The sequence below is a fragment of the Giraffa tippelskirchi genome, chromosome 5, assembly GCF_054371585.1.
Source record: "Giraffa tippelskirchi isolate mGirTip1 chromosome 5, T2T-mGirTip1v1.2.pri, whole genome shotgun sequence".
NCBI classification, from domain to species: domain Eukaryota; kingdom Metazoa; phylum Chordata; class Mammalia; order Artiodactyla; family Giraffidae; genus Giraffa; species Giraffa tippelskirchi.
Window position 1 is genome coordinate 165,026,520 of NC_137279.1, and position 24,067 is coordinate 165,050,586.

Genomic DNA, 24,067 nt, shown 5'->3' on the forward strand with positions numbered 1-24,067 from the left:
AGATTGGTTGAGGGTTGGAAACTGGATACGATACTGGGAAGAATGAGCCCATGTCTGCTGCTCTTAGGTCTTCCTGTCCTGCTGAGCCCTATGTAGCTGTCAACCGCCATCCAGTCTTCCAACCTGAACCGCAAGGCATTTAGAATTCCAGCATTGTATCTAAATTTGATCCTTCCAAGCAAATTGGAGTAGCTTCTGTATTCCAACCACTTTGTCTAAACCAGACCTTATGAGAAGGTTGCTTTCTGTGATGTCAGAATGCATGGCAGTCCCTAACACGTGAGCTTGTCGCATTATGATTCTTTCACATGCATGAATCCAGAGGATGCTTTCTTATCTTTGCTATCATTTTCCTCCTTGCTTTTTGGATTCATTATTACTAAAAGTTGGGAAAGAGAAGGAAAGAGTGTTCATTTCATTCAATAGTTTAACTCAACGAGTATCTGCTGTGTCAATCCAAAGGACTAGGAATGCAAGGATAAATGCAAGTTCTTTGGTCTTCTTTCATCATTGTCTTAATCAAGTCCAGTCAGAGAAACATAACCCACCAGGACATTTAATAGGGAAGATTTAGCTTGGTGAACTGGTGACAAACTTGTTAGTAGAACTGCAAGGTCGAGTGGAGACAGTCAGTCAACCTAGAGATTAGAAATTTAAGAGAAATCTTCTTCCACTCTTAGGGCCTCAGGGACCAAAGGAAATGATACTGCATGACAGTGTTAACCCAGGAGAGAGAGAGCCAACTGGGCCTGGGAATATCCAGAGAGGGGCTGGCACAGTGTGCTGTGACAGCAAAGGAGAGGCTGATGCTGTTGGGGACATCTCTGGAACAGAAAGAGGAGGCAGAAATACTCTGTTAGCTTCCTTCCTCCAACCCTCCAAACTGCCACCAGTGTCTCCCATTGCCAAGCTGAACTGAAGCTGGTTGGCATGGGTGCCTGGGAATCAGAGTTTCACAGAGTTCAGCTTCCTGCTCTTCAAGGCCCAGCAGGGTGGGGAGTTGATATCACAATCCTTAAACCCCTCCTTTCTCTTTTCTCATCCCTGTCACCTCTGTCCTTTTAGCTTCAAATCACAGGACATTGAAACAGATTTAAAAAAAAAGAAAAAAGTTTGTCCCAGTCCTGATTGTAAATCGTTCAGCTGCCTTCAAACTCAAATCCAAATATCTTACCATATACACGTCACCCTCTTTGATCTGGATTCTTCCTGCTGTTTCACCAATTCCCCAATACTCCTTGGCTCCTATGAAACTAAGGTATGTGCATTTTCTTTCCTCTTTTCTTTTGGCCAGCTTGTTCTCTATAAATGTCTGGATTTTCCTCTCTTTACATAATGTTATTTATTCAATAGACATTTCCTAAGAAAAACAGAGGTAAGACATGCTCCTTGCTCTCAGAGTGATTCTGGTATCTTCTTCCTTCATAGAGGACTACATCTAGATAAGAGGACATTTATACAAAGTGGGCAGAGCAAGAAAAGACAGAGGAGAGCACATTTGCGGCTGTTTCCTAGATTAAACTAGGAAAGTCAGGTTCAATGATCAGTTTCAAGAGGTAAGCACAGATAAGAAATGAGAGATAAATCTAGAGGTGAGAAGATAGTCATAACTACATGGGACCAAAGCAAGGGAGTTAAAACACTTGTAACAAGTAGGTTGAAAGTAATTGGAGCTCATCTTTAATTGACCCACTATATGATAAGTTGATCTGTTTTAAAGGCATAGAATTGGCCTCACTATTTATATAGCAGTAGAGATGGTCTGAGCATGCATATTCCTTAAACCAGGAGTTGGTCAACTTTTTTAAAAAGGACCAGATAGTAAATGTTGTAGGCCTTCTAGAAATATGATCTCTGATATGACTACTCAACCCAGCTGTTGCAAAAGTAGCCATAGACAGTACATAAACAATGGGTGTGGTTGGGTTCCATTAGAATTATGTCTACAAAAGCAGGTGTTAGCCTGTTGCCCAACTTGTGCTAAGCTACCTAACCTGTCTCCATACCTCATAACTGATGCTATGTAGGTGAGACTCCAGCAGGCTTACATCTTCCTAGACTCAATCCTAAGGCTTTGCTTTCATTAATTTTATGCCATCTTTCCCAACATGTTTCCTAACATTCTTTATTTCTCACCTCACCATCAATTTTTAAAATTAATTTATCTATTTATCTATTGGTTAATGGTTTTGCCAAATTCTTTAGAGCTAATGTTCAACACTACCTCTCCAGTATGGACATCTTTCTTCCTAGTTTGGAAATTCCTCTAGCATTAATTCTAGCTCTATTTATTGAACTTGCCTTAAGCATACAGAATTAAACCAGGTGCTTCATGTTTATTTAATCTATGTTAAATAAACTGATATTCACAATAACTCTGTGAGATAGTTATTACTACTTTAATTCAGCAAATGATGAACTTTAATCTGAGATATTGAATAGTTTATCCAAAGATATAGCCAGTAGATGCAGTAGTTGGAATTTAAACCATGTATATTTAAATACAAAGTACACTGTTGTTGTTTTTTCCCACTCACTATACTGTCGAAAATCACTGCTGATGGTGATTGCAGCCATGAAATTAAAAGACGCTTACTCCTTGGAAGGAAGGTTATGGCCAACCTAGATAGCATATTTGAAAGCAGAGACATTACTTTGCCAACAAAGGTTCTTCTAGTCAAGGCTATGGTTTTTCCAGTGATCATGTATGGATGTGAGAGTTGCACAGTGAAGAAAGCTGAGCGCCGAAGAATTGATGCTTTTGAACTGTGGTGTTGGAGAAGACTCTTGAGAGTCCCTTGGACTGCAAGGAGATCCAATCAATCCATCCTAAAGGAGATCAATCCTGGGTGGTCATTGGAAGGACTGATGTTGAAGCTGAAATTCCAATACTTTGGCCACCTCATGCGAAGAGTTGACTCATTGGAAAAGACCCTAATGCTGGGTAGCATTGGGGGCAGGAGGAAAAGGGGACGACAGAGGAAGAGATGGTTGGATGGCATCACTGACTCGATGGACATGGGTTTGGGTAGACTCCGGGAGTTGGTGATGGACAGAGAGGCCTGGCATGCTGCAATTCATGGGGTCACGAAGAGTCGGACATGACTGAGCGACTGAACTGAACTGAACTGATACTGTCGAATTATATATTAACTTTTATGGGAGCACAAAAATTTGGCAGTAGGACTCACAAGTTTCCTCTGCAAAAATCAGTTGTGCTGTATAGAAAGAGATACCTTGTGGTAAATATAATAGCAATGACCTGGGAATCCTGCTCCATGGACATGGTTCTGACCCAGGTTGAATTGGCTGCAGGACTTCAGCTTCTCCCGGACTCCTCCTTGAGCCTCTGGGTCTTCTGCTATTCATCCTTTTTAACCTTCCGTTGAAATAATAAATTTGCTTTGATGCTCATATTTCCACTACTATATTTAGAAAATTATTCATTTAATAATTACCAATAGGGGCTACCCTGATGGTTCAGACCGTAAAGAATCTGCCTGCAATGCAGGAGACCCAGATTCAATCCCTGGGTTGGGAAGACCCCCTGAAGAAGGGAATGGCTACCCATTCCAGAATTACTGCCTAGAGAAGTCCATGAACAGAGGAGACTGGTGGGCTACAGTCCGTGGGATCACAAAGAGTTGGACACGACTGAGCAACTAACACTTAAGATTTTAGCATGTGTTATATGCCTAATTTTCTAATAAAGTCTAAAGCTTTTTGTTGTTGTTGTCACTAAGTCCTGTCTGACTCTTTGTGACCCCATGGACTGCAGCATGCCAGGCCTCCCTGTCCTTTACTATGTCCAGGAGTTTTCTCAAAAACTCATGTCCATTGAGTCTGTGATACCATCCAACCAGCTCATTCTCTGTCATCCCCTTCTCCTCCTGCCATCAATCTTTCCCAGCATCAGGGTCCTTTCCAATGAGTCAGCTCTTCGCATCAGGTGGCCAAAATATTTTAACTTCAGCCTTAGCATCAGTCCTTCCAATGAATATTCAGGATTGGTTTCCTTTAGGATTGAATGGTTTGATCTCCTTGTTGTCCAATGGGCTCTTTCTAAAGCTAATCAGTGTTTATATCCTATTCTCAAAAAAATATGTGGATCTGAGTATGTTTTCACAGCTCTCTGCCAATACCCTACCCCCACTATGATGATATTGTTATCTGTTTTTATGCTATTGTTGTTTAGTCGCTAAGTTACATCCAACTATTTTGCGACTCATTGGCAAGTGGATTCCTTACCAGTAAGCCACCACGGAAGCCCATCTAGTTTTATAGTTTCAGCTCATTTTCAATACTTACATATATATTTTCATGCTTATTGTTTATTCATATTATAGTTGATTCTTATTTATTTTATTTAGATTTACCAATTAGTTTGCCATTTTTTCTTCATAGTTAATTCTTATATATACTTCTATCTAAGAGATACTTATTTTCCAGCAAAGCTCCATAGGAATAAAGTGAATATAAAGTGATATCTTGGTGATTACTTTGCTTTTTGTAGGCTTCCCTGATGGTTCAGACGGTAAAAAATCTGCCTGCAATGCAGGAGAGCTGGGTTTGATCCCTGAGTCAGGAAGATCCCCTGCAAAAGGGAATGGCTACCCTCTCCAGTGTTCTTGCCTGGAGAATTCCATGGACAGAGAAGCTTGGTGGGCTGCAGTCCATGGGGGAGTCACAGAGAGTCAGACATGACATAACACTTACCTTGGTTTTTGTTATATTTACTTTTTAAAAATCTCCCTTTTTCTTATTGCTGCCATTTTCCCTTTGTTCTTTAAACATTTTAAGCATGCTTATTAAGTTTCTCTTCAGATCACAATGTTATCTCTGGTCCTCATGTTTGCTGCTAAGTCGCTTCAGTCGTGTCCGACTCTGTGTGATCCCATAGACAGCAGCCCACCAGGCTCTGCCGTCCCTGGGATTCTCCAGGCAAGAACATTGGAGTGGGTTGCCATTTCCTTCGCCAATGCATGAAAGTGAAAAGTGAAAGTGAAGTCGCTCAGTTGTGTCCTACTCCTAGCAACCCCATGGACTGCAGCCCACCAGGCTCCTCTGTCCATGGGATTTTCCAGGCAAGAGTACTGGAGTGGGGTGCCATTGCCTTCTCTGGTCCTCATGTTTAAGTGTCCCTGTTTTGCTGGGTTCATGATCCTTCTTACATGCATTGATTTATATGTTGATTTATTATTCCTTTGAATATATATACTTGTTTTGTAATATATATTTTATGCTATATAATAATGGTTTCCCTAATAGCTCATTGGGTAAAGGATCCACCTGCAATGCAGGAGACATAGGAGACTTGAGTTCGATCCCTGGGTTGGGAAGATCCCCTGGAGGAGGAAATGGCAACCCACTCTAGTATTCTTGCCTGGAGAATCCCAATAATAAAGGAGCCTGGCGGGCTATAGCCCATGGGGTCATACAGAGTCAGGTTTGACTGAGCAAATTATGTCTTTGAACATATATACATGTCTCATAATACATATTATATGCTATATTTTATATATATATATTTAATTGTGTTTACCTTTATATGTGTGTGTGTATATATATATGTATGTTTTGGAATGGGTTCACCTTCTGTGTGAGTTACCTGTGTGAGTTATCTTATGCAGGATTTTTCTCCACATTTACACTGGGTTGTGAACTTCACATCTGGATTGTCACTGCCCTTTCGACAGTCTCCACTATATCTAAGGGTGAAGTATGAAAATTACATTTCCCAGAATCCTTTGGTTAGAATTTGACAGTGAGAAACACATAAGACTTGGATAGTGTAAGAGCTATTCTCCAGGCACAGCTGCTGCAAGAGTGTGCAAGAGCACTGGCAACAGCAAAGGTGGGGTTTTGTCAAGTGCCTTCTAGAGAGCCTCATGAGGAAGGGTCAAGAAAACTTTTCTGTAAAAGACTAAGCTATAAATATTTCCACCTTTGCAGGCTATATGGTCTCCATTTCATATGCTTTCTTCTTTTTAACTTCCCTCTGTAAATATAAAAAAAGAAAAAACATTCTTAGGTAGCCAGCAGTGTACTAACAGGCTGTGATCCAGGTTTGCCCCATAGGCCATAACTTTCTGACTCTTGCTCTGAAGAATCTTCCACTTCAAGCAGCTGAACTCACTGGCAGCAGTCTGCTTGCTATTCCTGCACCGCCACATCCTGAAAGCCAGCAATGGCCTTCCTGGTCTTGTTCTCCGAGTCCTTCCAAATGCTGTGTAAAGTTATAAATTCCTTAAAGTAGCTTTTGATTTTCTGTCCAAAGTCAATAAGGTATTTTCATGTTTGTCCTTGACCAGACATTGTAGAGCTTGTTTCCTCTAAATTGTTTCCCATGTTAGTTAGTTTCTAGAATTTTGACTTTCCACATGTATAAGACAAGTTAAGTTTGTTTCTGGTAAGGCACAATTTTAGATTCTCATTTCATGCTGCATTCTACTCTCCGTAAAGGGCCAGGGTACCTTAGGCTTGTTTCTGGTTATGGTCTAGTGCTACTTGTTGGAGATTTTCATATCCTTTTTCATGGACAAAAAGCCTATTCTAACTCCTATGTCCATGCAGGGGTCCTAGCTTCAGACCCTTATAGAAATCTGAGTCTTGCCCCAATCCGTTTCCAACGTAGCACTGAAACTTTGGTTCCTGAAGCTTGTGTTGGACCTAATTTCCCAGGAGTAATTCAGCTTCAGCTTGCACTCACCACTGGGGTTCCCTCTAAATTTCTAGCAGGGTGAGATTTTCCCTCTTTGCTTTGTAGTTGGTTTATGTACTTTTAAAGATGTTTCATCCAGAATTTCTAGGAGTTTGAACTGTGGAAGGGGTAATTTTAGCATGTACTTAATCTACCCTCTTGACCTGGAAGTCCGATGTTCACATCTGTGATGTAAGAGGTTTGTGTTTAATGATTCCCAGAGATCCTTCAAGCACTGTGCTGTTCGAAGTTGCTACATCTAGGCACATTGTGTTTATATATAAATATTGCTGCCAACACTCAGACACATGTGCTGGCCTTTTGGTTATTTATCTTTGAAGGAAGACCATTAGTAGGAGGTTAAGCCAGCACGTATTTAAGATTTAGCGATGGAAAGAAAAAAAAAAGGCCAATACATTGCATGCAGTGATTAAACTCACCATGTGAACCAATGCTAGTGAATCCAAAACCAGTCCACACAAGCTATTGTTTACAACAGTACTGTTCATTTTGGGAAAACAAAGAAGCATTAAACAGCACAAGACAAACTACACTTGATACCTGGATTCTATGATTCAATGTGTAGCAGTCTATAACGATGTGGATTAGAGGCTGTCTGTAGCAGAAGTGCTCAGATTCCACACATTACTCATCTTTTCAGTTGGAGATTTAATCCTTAATTTAATTCATTCATTCACCATGTATTAACTATACACTCATCATGTGAGAGTTGGGTCATAAAGAAGGCTGAGGCTCAAAGAATAAACGCTTTTGAACTGTGGTGCTATAGAAAACTCTTGAGAGCCCCTTGGACATAAAAGAGATCAAACCAGTCAATCCTAGAGTAAATCAACCCCAAATACTCACTGGAAGAACTGTTGCTAAAACTGAAGCTCCAATACTTTGGCCACCTGATGCAAAGAGCTGACTCACTGGAAAAGATCTAAGGCTGGGAAAGATTGAGGACAAGAGGAGAAGCGGTGACAGAGGATGAGATGGTTGGATGGCATTGTTGACACCATGGGCATGAGTTTGAGCAAACTCAGGGAGATAGTGAAGAACAGGGGAGCCTGGTATGCTGCAGTTTGTGTGGTCACAGAGTCAGACACGACTAAGCGACTGAAAAACATCATCATGTGCTACTCACTGGGCTTGGTAAATGGAAGAGCAGAGCACTCAGGAGAGTCAGAGCTCCAGTCCTCACAGAGTGCATGGTCCACAAGGGAAGATAGATGAGGACCATGTGTTCCAAGGCTGCTGAATGAGACTATAGATTAAACAAAGATTGCCATGGGAGTGTGTTAAACAGGGAGCAAAGGCAAAAGGTTGTCTGAGGAGGCCTTACAAATAGCTGAGAAAGAAAGAGAAGCAAAAGAGAAAAGGAAATATACACCATCCAAATGCAGAGTTCCATAGAATAGCAAGGAGAGATAATAAAGGCTTCCTAAGTGAACAGTGCAAATAAATAGAGGAAAACAACAGAATAGGAAAGACTAGAGATCTCTTCAAGAAAATTAGAGATACCAAGGGAATATTTCATGCAAAGATGGGCACAGTAAAGGACAGAAACAGTATGTACCTAACAGAAGCAGAAGATATTAAGAAGACGTGGCAACAATACAAAGAACTATACAAAAAAGATCTTAATGACCCAGGTAACTACGATGGTGTGATCACTCACCTAGAACCAGACATCATGGAGTGTGAAGTCAAGTGGGCCTTAGAAAGTATCACTACAAACAAAGCTAGTGGAGGTGATGGAATTCCAGCTGAGCTATTTTTAAATCCTAAAAGATGATGCTATGAAAGTGCTGCAATCAATATGCCAGCAAATTTGGGAAATTCAGCAGTGGCCATAGGACTGGAAAACATCAGTTTTCATTCCAATCCCAAAGAAAGGCAATGCCAAAGAATATTCAAACTACTGCACAATTGCACTCATCTCACATGCTAACAAAGTAATGCTCAAAATACTCCAAGCCAGGCTTCAACAGAACATGAACTGAAAACTTGCAGATGTTCAAGCTGGATTTAGAAAAGGCAGAGGAACCGAGTTCAAATTGTCAACATCCATTGGGTCAAAAAAACAAAAAACAGGAAAAAAAAAAACTAGAGAATTCCAGAAAAACATCTACTTCTGCTTTGTTGACTACACTAAAGTCTTTGACTGTGGATCACAACAAGCTGCGGAAAAGTCTTAAAGAGATGGGAATATCAGATCCCTTACCTGTCTCCTTAGAAACCTGTATGCAGGTCAAGAAGCAACTGTTTAAACTGTACATGGCACAATGGACTGGTTCCAAATTCAGAGAGGAGTATGTCAAGGCTGTATATTGTCACCCTGCTTATTTAACTTCTATGTAGGATGCATCATGTAAAATGCCAGCCTGGATGAAGCACAAGCTGGAATCAAGATTGCTGGGAGAAATATCAATAACCTCAGATATACAGATGACACCACCCTTTAGGCAGAAAGTGAAGAGGAACTAAAGAGCCTCTTGATGAAGGTGAAAGAGGAGAGTGAAAAAGCTGGCTTAAAAACTCAACTTTCAAAAATCAAAGTTTATGGCATCTGGTCCCATCACTTCATGGCAAATAGATGGGGAAACAATGGAAACAGTGACAGATTTCCTTTTCTTGGACTCCAAAATCACTGCAGATGGTGACTTCTGCCGTGAAGTTAAAGGATGCTTGCTACTTAGAAGAAAAGCTGTGACAAACCTGGACAGCATATGAAAAAGCAGAGACATTACTTTGCCAACAGAAGTCTGTCTAGTCAAAGCTATGTTTTTTTCAGTAGTCATGTATGGATGTGAAAGTTGGACCATAAAGAAAGCTGAGCACCGAAGATTTGATGCTTTTGAGCTGTGGTGTTGGAGAAGACTCTTGAGAGTCCCTTGGACAGCAAGGAGATCAAGACAGTCAATCCTAAAGAAAATCAATCCTGAATATTCATTGGAAGGACTGGTGCCGAATCTGAACAGCCAATACTCTGGCCACCTGATGTGAAGAGCTGACTCATTAGCAAAGACCCTGATGCTGGGAAAGGTTGAAGGCAGGATGAGAAGGGGATTACAGAGGATGAGATGGTTGGATGGCATCACTGACTCAATGGACATGAGTTTGAGCAAGCTCTGGGAGATACTGCAGAACAGGGAAGCCTGGTGTGCTGCAGTCCATTGCGTTGTAAAGAGTTAGACATGACTAAGTGACTGAACAACAACAACAAAAAACTGATCTGGAAAGTTGGAAGGTGAACTTGCACACATCAAGTTTTGGCTGAGGCCTGAAGTCTGAGTGTTAACAAAGCAAATATGTCTCCAAGCACGTGAGAGGGCAGAGTGGTGACCTGGAGAGCAGGATGGAAAGTGTGTCTGATGCATCATCTGAGGATCCTGTCAACTCTATTAGGAATTTGGGAGGTCATCCCAAAGGTGATAGCCAGCTATCGGTGAGTTTTAGGAAGAGCAATGATACAATCAGAAAAGAAGAGCCCTCTAGCTCCTGCATGGAGTGTGGCGAAGGGGGGTGGGGGTGGGGAGTGGTAGATTGAAAGCTTTTTATGATGGTCCAGGTGATAGCTGGTGATGTCATGGGTAGTGTCAGTAGGAGGGGAAAGAAGTAGGCAGATTTTTAGGAGAGAGCATGTACAAATCTTGGAGCTTGATTAAATGTGGGGCTTGAAAGGAAAGGAAGACTAGTTTCTGGTTTGGTCACTGTGTACATGGTGGTTCTATATACTGGGAAAGGGACCCTATAAAGAGAGAGAGAGAAGAAACAGAGAGACTGAGAAAGAAGAGGGAGAGAAAGAGAAGAGGAGAGGAGAATGACCAGGGTTCAGCTATGGCCATGTTATTATTGGAGGCGACACAAGCTTTGGAGCTGGACAGACCTGGTACGTTCTTCCACTTCCCTGCTATGTGCACATAGACAAGTTACTTAAAATTTTGAGCGTTAATTCCCTCATCTATAATATAATATCAGTTGTCAATGGAGTTATAATGCTCATGAGGACAAAAGACACAATGAGTCTCATAGAGTAGGTCAATAAGTGAGATTTTCTCATCTATCCTCTGGCTAGATGGTGTTATCTGTCAAATCATTGGTTGAGGGAGCAGTAGTTAGTGACAAGAATCCAAGCCTGGGAATCAGGAGACTAGAACTATGCTTATCAGTAAATTGTTTTGTGACATGGGATGAGTGATGGCCCCTCTCTGCTTCTCAGTGAGAGATTATCTCAATGGATCCTAAAGCTTCTCCCAGTTTAATAAATCAATGATACTACAGTCAATATGTCTACAGATGTCAGGATATCTCCCAATGTCATAGTCATTGAATATGAATTGAATTTCTCCACAAGGAGAAATACCTTGTGGACCAGGATTGTGGAGCATTGGAAAGATACAGAGAAGTTTCCTATTTCAACTTCATTCAAAACAACCTGAATCTTCTTCTCAGCAAGCAGCCTTCCTTTACTGACAGGATTGATGTGGCAATTGCCTTGATGTGCTCACCTCACACTTCACTCTTCTCGTTAGATCTTTATAGTGAGAGAGATGTATATCGATTTCTTAAAACCAACAGCCCTGTGGAATGGGACTGCCTGGAAGAGAAATACACATGAAAAAGGAGAATGCCACAAAGCTATATTTTCAAGACAGGGAAGAGAAGCAAGAATCTGTTTTTCATTATAAAAAATGTTTTCCTAGATGGTGTAGGAAGCCTTAAATGTAGTATTCTGAAATGGGGGCATTGATGTCTCCAGTGCACACTGTCCTGGTCAGACCACAACTAGGAATCCTGTTTGAGAGCTGTCGTATGTGAAACCTCAGGCCCTGGGATCAGACAGTCCTGAGCTTCAAAACATGACACTACTATTTTCTAGCTCTGTGATGCTGGAAAAATAATATAACTAGTTTAAGCCTAATTTTCTCATTTTAAAGTTGGGATAATAATCATTACATCTTCTTCCATAGGTTTCTTGTGAGAATTAAATCAGAGAGTAAGTAAAGAAATTAGCACAGTGCCTGAAAATTCATGGCACTGCTTCTGATGGTTCAGTTATGGCCCATGAAAGATTCAAGACAACGTCCCTTCTGGAATCAGTATAATAGCTAAAAATGTTTTGCTGAGAAAAGGAAATGCTTGGAGCTTATGATCATAAGTTTTAAGAGACTGAAGAGCAATAGTAAAGAGGAAAATGGATTTGTAGATGGAGTTCAACCATTGTCTAAAGAGTTGGATTAGATGCCTTTAATGATCTATTCCAGTCTGAGATTCTGAGACAGTGGAAATTCTAGAAATGTATTTTCTCTTCCATTTAGTTGATACTTGCAGGACATGTATTATCCTTGTCAAGTGTGTAGGAAAACAGAAATAAGCAAGATATGCTCTTGTTCCTCAGGGTGTTCACAGCCTAATCTGCCATCAGAAAAATCATTAGACCTTACCTGCCTCCTGAGAAACCTGTATGCATGTCAAGAAGCAACAGTTAGAACCAGACATGGGACAACAGACTGGTTCAAAATTGGGAAAGGAGTACGTCAAGGCTGTATATTGTCACCTTGCTTCTTTAACTTATATGCAGAGTATATCATGTGAAATGCTGGACTGGATGAATCACAAGCTGGAATTAAGATTGCCAGGAGAAATATCAATAACCTCAGATATGCAGATGACACCACCCTAATGGCAGAAAGCAAAGAGGAGCTAAAGAGCCTCTTGATGAAGATGAAAGAGGATAGTGAAAAAGATGCCTTAAAACTCAACACTCAAAAAACTAAGATCATGGCATCTGGTCCCACATCTTCATGGCAAATAGATGGGGAAACAATGGAAACAGTGAGAAACTTTATTTTCTTGGGCTCCAAAATCACTGCAGATGGTGACTGCAGCCATGAAATTCCAAGATGCTTGCTCCTTGGAAGAAAACCAATGACAAACCTAGACAGAGTATTAAAAAACAGAGACATCACTTTGCTGACAAAGGTCTGTCTAGTCAAAGCTAAGCTTTTTCCAGTAGTCACGCATGAATGTGAAAGTTGGACCGTAAAGAAGCCTGAGTGCCAAGGAATTGATGCTTTCAAACTGGTGTTGGAGAAAACTCTTGAGAGTCCCTCGGACTGCAAGATCAAACCAGTCAATCCTAAAGGAAATCAATCCTGAATATGCATTGGAAGGACTGATGCTGAAACTTAAGCTCTAATACTTTGGCCACTTAAGATGCAAAGAGCCAACTTATTGAAAAAGGCCTTGATGCTGGAAAAGATTGAGGGCAGGAAGAGAAAGGGGCGACCAAGGATGAGATGTTTGGATGGCATCATTGACTCAATGGACAGGAGTTTGAGCAAACTCTGGGAGATAGTGAAGGACAGGGAAGCCTGAAGTGCTGCAGTCCATGGGATCTCAGGGAGTCAGACATGACTGAGCGACTGAACAACAAACAACAAGACTGAGTCAAGAGACCTGGTTTCTATTACCAAATTCATATTCTAGCATTAATTTTTGTACAAATCACTAGTCTTCTTTAGACCTTATTCATAAAGTTTATTGCTTTTTGAAATGGGATTCACATTAGCACTAGAAATTTGGACCTTTTTTGAAAATCAAATGAGGTAATAGATGTGGGATTCACATCAAAATTTGGTGGAATAGGCAAGTGTTAGATGCTGAGTGAGACTTTTTTTGATTTTCCTTGAATTACAACTAAGAACTAAAGATGAGAACAAAGTAGAAAAGTGCCAAATTTGGAAGCAGCACCTGCCCAAGAGGGCTTGCTGAAAACACTCTCATCTCCTTCCTAATTTCACAGTAGAGGAGGGCTGGCACAGAGAAAGGACATCACAGCTTATGGAAGAGCTAGACTTTCCCTTCACTTCTCCAAGAATTTCCCTTTCCTGAAGCACAGAGGAAAATAACCCATAAAAAGTGTTCATAAAGGTAGAGGGTACTCAAGATGTGCCCCCTCCACTCAGCTGGGGATTGCTTCTCTTGAAGTTGCTTAGCCAACAAATCAGAATTCCCAATGCTGGCAGGGTGTGAGAAAGACAAGAGAGAGATTTGGGAGCTCAATGCCAAAGGACAGTCAGCAAGGACCTGGGAATTTTCCTTCGTCAGGCTGGACTTGAGCGGTTTTGCTGGCACCCCTGATGTAACAGTCAGTAAGTGGGATACTCCCGAAGCAAGAGAGTGGTAGCTAGGATGCCCGTGATGAAGTACTGAATGGGAGGAGAAGATGGAAAATGTAAACCAGTAATTTCCAGTTGAGACGATTATTGGAGTGCCTGCTGCATCAAAAGAAAGCTAATGGCCAGTCAGTGTTAGAGAAACACTGCAATTCATCTTAGAGAATCCAGCAACCTCCCCTGGCACAGTCATTTAAGTGGGGATAATGTGTCTTTCCTGTTTCCTCCACGTCACCCCCAATATCATGTGGGAAGAACAGAGGGAAAGGAGGGTGAGGGGATGTCTGTGAGAGCTGATCATGGGCTCTGTCCTCCAGGACTAGAGCCACTAACCAAACCTGCATGGGTGAGAAGGAAGGATTACAAGTATGAGACTGAAGTTTTTAGAATGGATGGCACTATTTTGAAAAACAGAATGAAGTTTTCTTAGTAAGCAAGAGTAATTGAATGCTATGGATTTCACTCAAGTACCATATAGAGAACATGCATCCTGCCCCCAATGGGAGATTTAACAGAATATAGTTGATAAATGTTAGAATAAGAATAAACTGTTTTAAATTTATTCTTCAGTACATGGAGACATCTCACTAAAGTTGTTATACTGACAAAATCTTAACAAACGGAAGAGGTCATTCCGTGCTCCCAATGCATAGATCACTATCAGGATCCCAGCAGGAAAGAGATGGTTTGCACCCAAACTGGGTGATTGAGGAAAGTTTAATAAATGGTTTATTTCCAAATATGTACCCAGAATATATGGGAGCCAAGAAGGAATAGATCAGTGCTACAGATTATTAGCCAGGAGGTGTGACTACCATGAGACCTAAAGGGTCAGGGAGAGAACTAGGAGTCTAGCTGCACAGGAGGGGTCCCCTGACCATAGGTGTGACCTTTGGTGAAGGATGTAACCATCCCAGGGTAGTGCAGCAGGGAACTTTCTGAGGTCACCTATTCAGGTCAACTTTCCAGGGCACAGTAGAAAAGGAAGGAGTATGAGACTATGGAGACTAGCCAGCATGTCCCCCAACTTTTTATAAAGCCACCCATGCTGACTTGATTGAGGCAAGTAGAAAACTATTATTCCCTGACATCATTCTACCCTCATCCCAGCTCTTGGTACTTAAACCATCCGTTTAAGTGCACGTGTCAGTGTCAGATCTATCACCTTTGTAAGGTCTAGAGATGTTCTCCAGAAATTAATGAAAGGGAAACATGTTTACAAGTCAGTTGCCTTCATTCTTCACCTAAGTAGGGTTTTGGAATTAGCATTTCTGCTGTTCTAAATCTCAGAGGGTTATGATTTGGTGGTAACCTCAAGCATCTTTTTCCCAGTTCTTCCAACCCTTTTGAGGTGATCATGGCTTTTCTGATCCCCTTTGGCCAGTTCCCTGGATAGCTGAGCTAGGCTTAGGAATTGGGAGAGGAGTCCTCTCCTGTATTCAAAAAGGGGACAATCCCTCTGTGTGTTCTTTCTCCATCCCCAAGGGTTTCGTCTCTGGCAGGATTCCTGGATTTTCCTAAGGTCATGCAGCATCCAATATAGTGATCTGGATAAAATATGTACTGAGTAAACATTTTTACATAGCAGAATAGGAAGTAGCAAAGCTAGGTTTGTCTGAGTCCAAAGCTGCTTTCCTTTTTCCCCATAGGATGTTGCATTTGAGGCAATTTTCTGTGAACCCTGTTAGAGGCCATCAGAGGCCATGCTCCCTCCATGGTAGCAGAGTGTTCTAAACTGTGCCTCAGCAGGTCAGATCAGCCTGGATCAGTAAGGTGGTTTGTATAAGCAAGGTTTGTATGAGGAGACCCAAATGGGTGGGGCTCAGCACCTGGGAGAGATCAAAGGGGTTCTGTGGGTGCTTATATCCTTTGATTCATATGTGTGACATTCCTCCAAGATGCCACAAGCCGTAGTAGGCACTTCACAGATGCAGACCTTCAGAATTCTCCCAAGAACCATGCAATGTAACTGACCAGACCCTTACTTGACAGGTGAGGAAAGCAAGGCCAGAAAGTAAGAATCATTTACGTAGTCAGCATCAGAGCTGGAATTCCGACTCAGATTCCTCTGAATTGAAAGCCCATTCTCTATCACACATCACAATGCTGTGGGTTACCCAATTAGCCTAGTCCCTTGGGGTGGAATACCCTAACCTCTCAAGAGAAAGCTAGTAGTCATCATGTATTAATTTCCCTAATACATCCTTATAATTATTGTTTGAATCTGCAGAGAAGAGTTTATTCACTTAAGGACCTGAATCTGTCTCAGAAGGGGATCAGGTGCTCTCTTGGATGCTGTGGGTTTCACCACTGGGACAGATGTCTTCTGTAGCAGGCACTAAACCAGCCCTCTAGACCTCTTGGCTGGAGGTACAGTAGATGTGCTTGGTGCTACTCCCTCCCTCATCCGTTCCCTGCCTCTAAGTCTCTTGTATTGTTAAACACAGCTTGGCAGAGGCCACCCCCACCCCCAGATGCCAGTTGTGCAACTCTTCATCCCTGGAAGCACAGAATACCACCCTGTTCAGCTTGCCAGACTGAGAGTACCAGGGTTTAAGCTTCACTTCTCTGGGTGGTAGGTGACTTAATAATGCATCTTTTTTTGGGTCATCTTTTTTCTCCTGTTCTTCTTCCCCATTTACCTACCAATGTTGTCTGCATGACCCAAATAAACTATTTGTATGTGAATCCTCATCTCAGGGTTTGCTTCTGAGAGAGTCAAAACTAAGAGATTAAGAGTCATGGTTTTGGTTTTGACTCTTGTTCTATGAGAGTCCTAAAAGAGATCAATCCTGGGTGTTCATTGGAAGGTCTGATGTTGAAGCTGAAACTCCAATACTTTGGCCACCTCATGCGAAGGGTTGACTCATTGGAAAAGACCCTAATGCTGGGTAGGATTGGGGGCGGGAGGAGAAGGGGATGACAGAGGATGAGATGGTTGGATGGAATCACCGACTCGATGAACACGGGTTTGGGTAGACTCCGGGAGTTGGTGATGGACAGGGAGGCCTGGCATGCTGCAATTCATGGGGTCGCAGAGAGTCGGACACGACTGAGCGACTGAACTGAACTGAACTGAACTATGAGAGTGTGCCTAAACTTCCCTCAGAGCAGCATAATTGCTTTGTTCTAGGGTCACATTCACATGGCATGAAAAACAGCAACAATCAATAACAAACAGTGTAACTTCCCTGTAGTGTCCCTGCCCAGGGACTTTCAGACCCTTAACAAAACAGTGTGGGCTAGGTTCTTTCAACCACGTGATGTCTGGTTCTCTAATATTGCCCAATCTGGCTTGGGAGATGTTTCCACACATTCATTATGAATGCTCTTGCTCTCTCTCCTGCTGTTATTCACCTAATGCCTTGCTAAAGATCCCCACTTTGTTTTGAAAAATCCACACTTCTCAGCCTTAAAGCCGTTTTGTTGTTGCTGACATTAGTCCATTGCTCAGATCCTAATGCCTTGTCATTTTTTCTTGTTATGTGGCAGATATTCTTATGATGCTGGAAGATGCCTTAGGAGATAAAAAGCTCAAAAGTATCTAGTTTCTATTAAAAGCAAGTCTACAGGATTAGAAGCTTCTTAATGCACAATTATGAAATGTATAACACTAGATGTAGTCACCCATATCTTCTTTCTTATTTCTCCTTTCCAGTTATTACTCTGCTTAATGTTTCCACAGGGAAGAGCACCTTCTGAATCTTTAAGGAAACTCTCAGTTGATGTTCCTGAAGTACAATCATGATACTATCCCACATGTCTGCATCTCTTTGAGGGATACATCACATCCTATAAACCAGCTCTGCATAGCCTCATTAATGAAAAAGAGTATTGGAGGATATTAAAAGGGATCCTGCCTGGCAGATAGAACAAAGTATCTGCGGCCATGGTGACCCATAGTATATCCATCCAAGCTAGGGGGGTGTTTCAGAGGTCACTAAAGTGGGCAAACTAACAGTTAAACCCATAAGGTTAATAAAATAGTAGATGACAACACAAAATCTCATGCTAGGAGGACTTCAAAGTGAGGGACTGGGCTTGAGTCCTAGCAGTGGTTCTTCAACTATAAAGAGTTGAAATATGGTCCATGAGTGTTCTACAACATTGTAGAAATTACAGAAAGAGAAAGAAGACAACAATATCCAGTCTAATATCATAGCTTCCTTATCTTTATTTTGAAAATAACACATTTTATCATGCTAGTAAACTCATGGGAGACATTGAATAATATTTACATAATTTTTATTAGGAAAAAAACCTAATAATGTAATGATAAACCTGAATTCAGTTTAAATATTATTTGTTCATCCCATGCCTCACACTAAACATGTGTTTCTCAAAGTCATTTTAATCTTAATTAGCTTAATATTCTCAGCACTCGGCACAAGAATTTCTATGTAGTAGACACTAACTAAATGCAGTCTTTGTTGAATGAATATTGAATTAGAAACCATTTGTGACCTCAGTACTTAACAAAATGGTCTAGTGTGCAAACCTTTTTTGAATAGCTGAATTAAGTATACAAAATATTGCACAACTCAGAGATCTGGCTATGAAACATAGTAAGATTGAGTCTTCATGTTGCATAGACAAGGGTGGGTCTAACTACAAGGAAGGGAGGGAAATAGAATTTTAACATGGGGAGGAATCTGGTAAACTACACACAATTTAGTCAGTTCAGTTCAGTTCAGTCACTCAGTCGTGTCCGACTCTTTGTGACCCCATGAATTGCAGCACGCCAGGCCTCCCTGTCCATCACCAACTCCCGGAGTTTACCCAAACTCATGTCCATCGAGTCAGTGATACACACAATTACAGCTACTAAAAGCAAAACCAGGGCACGGGGATTCTTTTTTCCTCAGTCCCCAAATGCTACTCCCCCCATCACTGATTTCAAATTCTTCTCAGAGTAACCACTAAATGGAAACAGATCATCCTGACTTTGCAAATATGGAAACAGAGAAGTTAAGCAAGTTGGCTCCTATCATTCTGTAAGGCTGAGAACTTGAAATAAGTGTCATCATTTATAATTCCTCTTTTAGACCACCTAGTTTCTCATTCATGTATTATGTTTCCCTAAAGAGTACACACTTGAGAATACTTCCTTTGGAGTGTGCTCCAAGAACATTTACTAATATCAATACAAACTTATGACCTAGGAATAAAAAGCATTATAGGGAAAAAACATTTCTGAGAGGAGGACAAGGTAATGTGAGGTAATTGAAAGAGTCAGGAGACTGGGTTTTATTCCTAGTTCTGACACTAACTAACTGTGTGGCCTTGGAGAGAAATCATAAAACCTCTGTGGACCTCAGTTTCCCCATCTTGAAAATAAGGAGGTTGTGGAAGTTAGTCTCTGTGGCATCATATTGTAAGTCTCTGTGCGATTCTCCAAGTAAATTAGAGCACATAAAATATGAGGTCTTGGGAATACTATCCAAGAGCCATCAAGAGAGAAGGTAAGCCAAGTTCATAAGGCGATTTAATCCTCAGAAGCAAGACCCAGCCAATAGCCAGCCAGGCTGTGATTCCCTCTGCTATGTTTTCCTACTTTTGTGCCAACCCCAAAATGCTAAGTCATTGCTTTTGCTAGAAGGATATTTTCTTATTGCATTCTGAGGATTTGAACAAATATTTTCATTTTGAGGAAAGCTTTCAGAACATTTTCAAATTGAAGGTTAGGCTTTTAGGATGAGAGGAGCCGCCAGACTGCAAAATAGAGCTCCCAGGTTTGGACAGACTCTGCACTTGAAGAAGGGGGAATCAGCATTTGTTTGACATGGCCCTTTCTTTCCGCTGAAACTCAAAAGGCTTTCAGCAGAGTCTGTGGGTACTGCGGTTGCCATGGCAGTTCTTTGGGAGGAGCAGACACTAACAAAGCATTTAGCTTCAGCCTCATGACTGGTAACATGCTGAGGCCAAGGAGTTGGCCACCTATGTGGAAAACTACAGACCTGCTTCCACCCTCACCCTCTGTCTGTAGGCGTGCCTGCTCAAAATTCCACTTCTCGGCCTTCTCCCTTTCCTTCAACCAGACAGCTCCTTTATCCCCCACTGCCACCCCTAATGCCAACTGCATTTCCCCTGGGAAAAGACAATATACAAAATATGCTGCTCAGTAATACAGTACTGAGTGAGAGGTGTCATATTTAACACAGCCCTGCATAAAATTGCACTCCCAAAGTGGTTACTCATCTAATTGTCAATTCATCTTCTAAGTATCATTTTATCAGGAATAGAAAATATAAGGTTTATATTAGAGTTTATTCACCTTTTAAAATTAGTATCAGTAGTTACCTCCTCCAAAAAGCCTTTCCTAATCCCTAGATTGGAGAGTTTTCCTCTAACCTGTGTGGCACCTGAACTTTGCTTTGTCATTTGCCAAAACATTAAAAATGTGTCTCTGTCTCTCCTGTAGAGAAGGAGCCTCTGTGTGTGACTCTCATTTCCTTAGAGATTTTACTAAAGTGCTACCTTCTCAACAAGACCACTTTATTTAAAATTTCAACCTATACTCCACCCCTTAGTTTTTTTTTTAAATTTCACGTAGCAATTATGATTTCTAACATACTTAATTGTTCATTTGCTTATTTACTAGGGTTGTTTTTTTTTTTTTTATTTTGATAGACTGTTATTTAGAGCAGTTTTAGGTTCACAGAAAAATTCAGTGGAAAGTACAGAGATTCCCAGATGCCACACTGCCTCCATTGATGCGTAGACTCCTCCATTATCAGCATCCCCCACCATAGTGATGCATTTATAATAACTGATAAGCCTGCACTAACACATAATCATCACTCAAGATCTATGATTTATATTAGGGTTCACTCAGTGTTTTACCTTCTCTGCATCTAGACAAATGTATAAAGACATGTCTCCACCATTATAGTATCATACAGAGCATTTTCATGAACTAGGCTTACTTTTATTGTCTGCCTCCCTCTTCTAACTAGAGTGTAGGCTCTACAAATGCAGTCCTGGTTCATTGGTGTACCTTAAAAGCCTAAAATAGTGCCTGGCATAAAGTAGGCCCTCAAAAATATTTGTTGAATAAGTGAATGGGGGAAAATAAAATACCTTAGCATCTTTCAGGTAAAATAGTAGCTTATTATTCTGTTGTGGTTAAAACTGTAAGACCAGATTAAGCACATTTATGAATTAAGGTAAGGGAATCATGGTGGCTTTGTTGTCTTTAATACTCTTGTTTGTTCCCATTTATTAAACCTTGAATCTGAAACAGTTATTTAAACCAGATAATAGAAAACCTAAGAGAACAGTGACTTTGATTAAGGTTTACTTAGCTACGAAGATCATTGTTGAATTGAGAGGACAAAGGGTCAAGGAAGCTATTACAAGATTGCCTTTAGAAGGAATTGATTAATCTTGTCAAGACTGTTCCCCTGTAGACAACAGGAAACCATCATGGACAGGACAGATACACAGAGCAGCATTTCCCACTAATCCCTTTAGATTCTCCATGAAAAAAAAAAAATCTTTAATGGTCAAATCATGTTAGGAAACTTTGCATATTTCACAATCTATGATAGCATAGGATTTGAGATGTTCTGCAACAAAGATTTTAATTTTGTTTAACCCAGTGTTTTATTTGACCTCAGAAACTTGTCTTCGTTGTTCTTTTTTTTTTTAAATATCTGTGCAGATATTCCTCTTTTTCTTATGAAACTTTCCTTAAAGTCCTCCTTTCTTCCCATTTATTCACATGTGGCCTAAATCCCCCTTAATCAATCCTAACTTCAGAACTAATATAGCAAAGACTTCTGGGGGAATAATATCTCTGGGAAGGCCTCAAGCCAAGGATGTCAAAATCCAATAATTATTTCTTGAAAAGCAGCTTAAATGAAGGCCCAATCATAATCTCAAAAATTTTCTGCTTAATATTGAAATGTAAAACACAGAGAAATACCTCTATTACACAGTAGAAGATGGGAAAGATCTTAAAAGAGATGCCATTTAATAAAAAACACAGTTTAAAGATATGCAAGGTCTTAGGAGTACAGGGTCAGTGAGAAGAGGAAAGAAGATAGAACTGACTACAGAAGGTTTGGGTAAACTTTGAAAAACTGTTGTGGCTTTAGGGCAAATCTTTGGCAGGGCAATGATATCATGTTCAATATTCAAAGGGGCATAGAGAATGTATGTTTGGTCCCAATAGGCATCAATAGTCATGGAACTTCATCAATAACATATTTACTAGTGAAGCAGCCACTTGCTAGGGACATAGAAAAGAATATCCTCTACATGTATCCATAGTTTCTGGAGACCACAGTCTAGAAGGAAGGAAAAGGTGGATGATCAACTTTATGATGTTACTCCACTATAGTAAATACTTTCTCATTTGAGCAAATTCTCAGCACTCTATGTAGAATTGCAGAAAACAGACAGTACTACAAGCCAGAAGGAACTTGACCTTGTCTGATAATTTAGACTTTCACGGTAGGACTCTACTTTCAGGGGTTAGAGACAGCAGTCCTTATAAAGAGTGAGTTATAAAGAAGGTATCAGCAGCCAGGTGGGCACTTTGTTAGGTATCATACATAGAAGAGTTTGTTTCATCCTCATAACCATTTTTTAAGCTAAGTATTTTTCAGATGAGGGAATGAAGGCTCAAGATATCAAGTAACCTTCCCAAAATTCCACAACTTGTAAATACCAGAGTCTGGTGTCTTCATGGAGTTTGGTCTTCATGAGCTATCATCATAAGCTATCCAAATATCAGCAAGTTGGAAAGTATTAGAGATATAAAATTAGATCCAGACACTTAGGCAATTGGGATAACTTAGATTTCACAGTTCGATTAATTTATATAGAAATGTTTGTGCTAAGTTAAATACTAAGGGCTTCCTAGGTGTTACAGTGGTAAAGAGTTCACCGGCCAAGCAGGAGACACAAGTGATGCAGGTTAGATCCCTGAGTTGGGAAGATTCCCTGTAGTGAGAAATGGCAACCCACTCCAGTATTCTTGCCTGGAAAATTCCATGGACAGAGGAGCCTGGCCTGCTACAGTCCATGAGGTTGCAAAGAGTTGAATATGACTGAGCATACACACACACACACACACACACACATACACACAAGTTAAATAGTAGCTCATTAGACCCTGTGGAAATTGGCACCTGATTTGAGGGTAGAGGTGGGTGGAAGATTATATAGAAAATTAAGTTCAACCAAAGTGTAAGTCATAAGAAAAATAAATTTTAAAAAATTCCCCTAAGTATTTAATGTTTATCTAGAATATATGATGCTAAATTTCAGTAATTTCGTAGTAAATTATGTAGCATACCTAGCCAGAAATTATTCAAAAGAACATATTAATAAGAATCTAGTATTCCCATGTCTAGAATCTAGACGCTAGTGTACCCCAGTTTGTTTAATCAATATCCTTTACTTCACATTTCCATTGTTTTCTACATATTTTTTAACCTGAGACGTAATGAGGATGATGAAAATGTTTCTTAAAAATATCTGAGTGAACTTGAATGAAACCTTTAAAAATGTACTCTCAGTGGATTCAAAATTAAAAACATATCCCTGTAAATATCTCCACTCTTTTTTATAGACATATTTACAGTGGAATTATGAAATCAATTTCTGGTATTTTCTTCATGCTTAATTGATTACTATTAACTAGTATGATGCAATCAACTAGAATTGATGCTTTCAAATTGTGGTACTGGACAGGTTGATGCTGAATCTGGAGCTCTAATACTTTGGCCACATGATGTGAAGAGCTGACACATTGGAAAAGACCCTAACACTGGGAAATATTAGGCAAGAAAAGAAAGGGGCAACAGAGGAGGAGATGGTTAGATGGCATCACTGACTCAATGGACATGAGTTTGAGAAAACTCTGGGAGATATTGAAGGACAGCGAAGCCTGGCATGCTGCAGTTCATGGCATTGCAAAAAATCAGACAAAACTTAGCGACTGAACAAACAACAATATACAAACAATATATAAACAAACAACAATACAAACAAACAATATATACATGCACAAACATACTGACACTTCTTATTCCTTATAGTAGAACTTTATTAACTGTAAGTATAGCCTTTAATTTTACTTTAATATGTTTCATACAATGTTGTCTGAACTATTTAGCTCCAGGGATCCAATTTTTATGTCTCTAAATGTGTATCTGTGTCTGGTGTACTTTTC

General features: G+C 40.5%; 1 long non-coding RNA gene across 1 annotated transcript in view; it reads left to right on the top strand.

Moving 5' to 3' along the window:
- The window catches only part of LOC145504380 (uncharacterized), a 44,362-nt gene that overhangs the window by 7,582 nt on the left and 12,713 nt on the right, over positions 1-24,067 (top strand). The window contains exons 6-7 of the long non-coding RNA XR_014052160.1: positions 1,066-1,258; positions 1,429-1,556. This is a non-coding gene — a long non-coding RNA (uncharacterized LOC145504380). The remainder of the gene's footprint in view (positions 1-1,065; positions 1,259-1,428; positions 1,557-24,067) is intronic.